We start from the raw sequence: 2732 nt of genomic DNA, 5'->3' as shown, positions 1-2732 counted from the left end.
AGAGCCACTATCAAACAATGCAAAGTATGGAACTGAATGAATAGTAACAGTACCTGCAGTCACATTAGGCCCATCACGATCTTGTCGAAGTCTGGCAGTGTAAACCAATGCAGGCTGTCTGGCATCAGATCTGACTGGACCCCTATTTTGAGATACACTGCCTCTACTAGTCGATCCAGATGATCTCTCCTGAGTACGACCACCCGTAGGAGTCTGAACAGTACTCTGAGTACGAGCGGGAGTACGAGCTGGTGTCTGAACTGAATGAGTTAACTTTGGACAATCCTTTACAATATGGTCACCTGAACCACATCTAAAACATATACCCAATTTCTTCCTGCATTCCCCATAATGAGGTTTCCCACAATAATTACATGACTGCAAAGATTACGACCCAGAAGATCCACCATGTCTAGAAGGCTGAAAAGTTGAAGAACCAGATGCAACAGGTCTGACACTCGCACCGCCTCTCTGAAATGACTCACCCTTGCCTCTCTTGCTAGGGTGTGTAGAAGAATCAACAGAACCAGAAGGCCTCCTGAATCGATTTTGGGCTCGATCACTATATCTCTTACGCTCCATATCCAATCGCTCTATTTCCTCAACAGTCTTGGCTATCTCAACCAATGCATCAAAATTCCTCTCCCGGTGGGTAGCGACTCGACTCCTGATCTCATATCGGAGTCCATTTTCGAATCTCAAGCATTTATCTGTCTCTGTGCCAACAAGTCCAGGAGCATAATGGCTCAATCGGATGAACTCAACCTCGTAGTCCATAACAGACTATTACCCTGCTCCAGATCCTGAAAACTCCTGACGTCGCTCCTATAAGTATCTCTCCGATGTAGCGACTACGGAAGCGCGTCTTGAAAAGATCCTATGTTAATTGGTTCCTCGGAATACTACCAGAATGGATTGCCACCATCTGAAGCTTTCTTTCTTCAATATAGTTAGGGCCCCCTTCAACTTCTGCTCAGGTCCGAGGTCCATCTCATCCATAATCCTCTCTGTGTCCTCCAGCCAATACCCAGCGTCTGTCGGGGGTCCACCAGTAATACCCTCAAATGGAACTACACCAGCAGCAACCAGAGAATTTGAAATCTCCACTGCAGTCATGTTACTAGAGGCTCTAGCAGCTCTCTGAAACATGCGGAAGATAACTCTATTAATGGCGTCTTCATTTATCTCAGTATCCTCATCTTCAGTGACGGGAGGGTCTCTCACAGGAGTAAACTGGTCATCATGAGAAAGGGTCGGATCTACTTACGGAACAGGAGGATCACGTGGAGACATCAGATTGTCTATCGTAACAGAAGGTCGAGTGACTCGCCCTCTACCACGTCCACGTCCTGATCTACGACCTCTAGCAACATTCATCGTTGGATCTATAAGGCTCTACAGAAAGAATTTGAAATATATATCAGATTAGCATCAGGGATCTTGAGAAAACTTTAAATCATAACATAAGGTGACACATTTTTTTAAAAACAATTTCGTAAAAATCCAAAGTGTAGGACCCATATACAGTCAGAGTGTTTAAAACCGAAAGCTCTGATACCACCAAATATAACCCCCCAGACCCAGTCTGTAAGTTAAATCCAAACTTAAGTGGTCACATATCCCATTCAGAGGTTTTTTTTTTCTTACAATACATTATATTAATACAAACCAAAATATTAATAATACAGAGATATCCAAAACGATAGCAAATACATGTCACCAGATACAACGGAAAACATGTAGAGATATATGTTTGTACAAAATAAGTTGTTGATCTCCCCTGATACCAAATCTGCTAGCTTACGGACTGCTGTTATCTGAAAAAGGGTAAAAACTATAGAATGAGCTAAAAAGCTCAGTGTGCTCCATACAGTGTATAAAAACATATTAACAAAATATTTTAATAAAATTTGTTTATGCAATATATTTTTGAAAATATGAACACTACCCCTATCCTTTCACAATCTGTTTGTGTATGTTCCCTAGAACCATACACCCCGTACAACCAGTAAGGCCCTGAGCACACAGCCGAGGAGCCTGCAGATAATCTTCCTCCAATAATATTCCCCCCAATGATAATAATGAACATGAATGTATGCGCGTAAAACAATGAATAATTCTTAAACATAAGAATGTTTCAAGCTTGAAAACCATAAACAGAAATACAGAAATAAAAATCAAATCAGTAATGTATGGTAATTCAGATGTTGGGTAATCAGTATTCAGAAACGGTATAAAATATCGTAACCAGAAATCATATCAGAAATATACAGTAAATCAAAAATCAAATACACAGTATTCAGATATTTATTACTTTAAAACAGTAATATAACACTATCAGGAAACACACCTGTAACAGTCTGAGAAATCAGATAGGGAAGCCTATCACTGGGTTTGTCGATCACGCTCTGCTGCAGCGCTAGATCCTACGAATTGGAAAAATCCATATTGGAATCTCTAATATAAATCTTATTTAAATAATATACGAAAATTTAGGGTAATTCTTATAGTACGCGATTCAAGCTGATCTGACGATACGAACAACTCCAGACCTAATCGTTCAGGTGAACACGGGTACCTTCATAAAATATTTACTGAATCAATTCCTTAACCAATTCTCAAATAAATAATCAAAATACTAAAATACTAAGCCTTTTTGGGTTCACATGCTTGATTCGGGGATTTCGGGTCAGAATTTGACAAACGGACTTCGGAATTAGATTCAGGACGTC

This window comes from Hibiscus syriacus, unplaced genomic scaffold (genome assembly GCF_006381635.1).
Source record: "Hibiscus syriacus cultivar Baekdansim isolate YM2019G1 unplaced genomic scaffold, ASM638163v2 tig00110059_pilon, whole genome shotgun sequence".
Classification (NCBI taxonomy): Eukaryota; Viridiplantae; Streptophyta; class Magnoliopsida; order Malvales; family Malvaceae; genus Hibiscus; species Hibiscus syriacus.
This window is presented reverse-complemented; position numbering follows the sequence as displayed.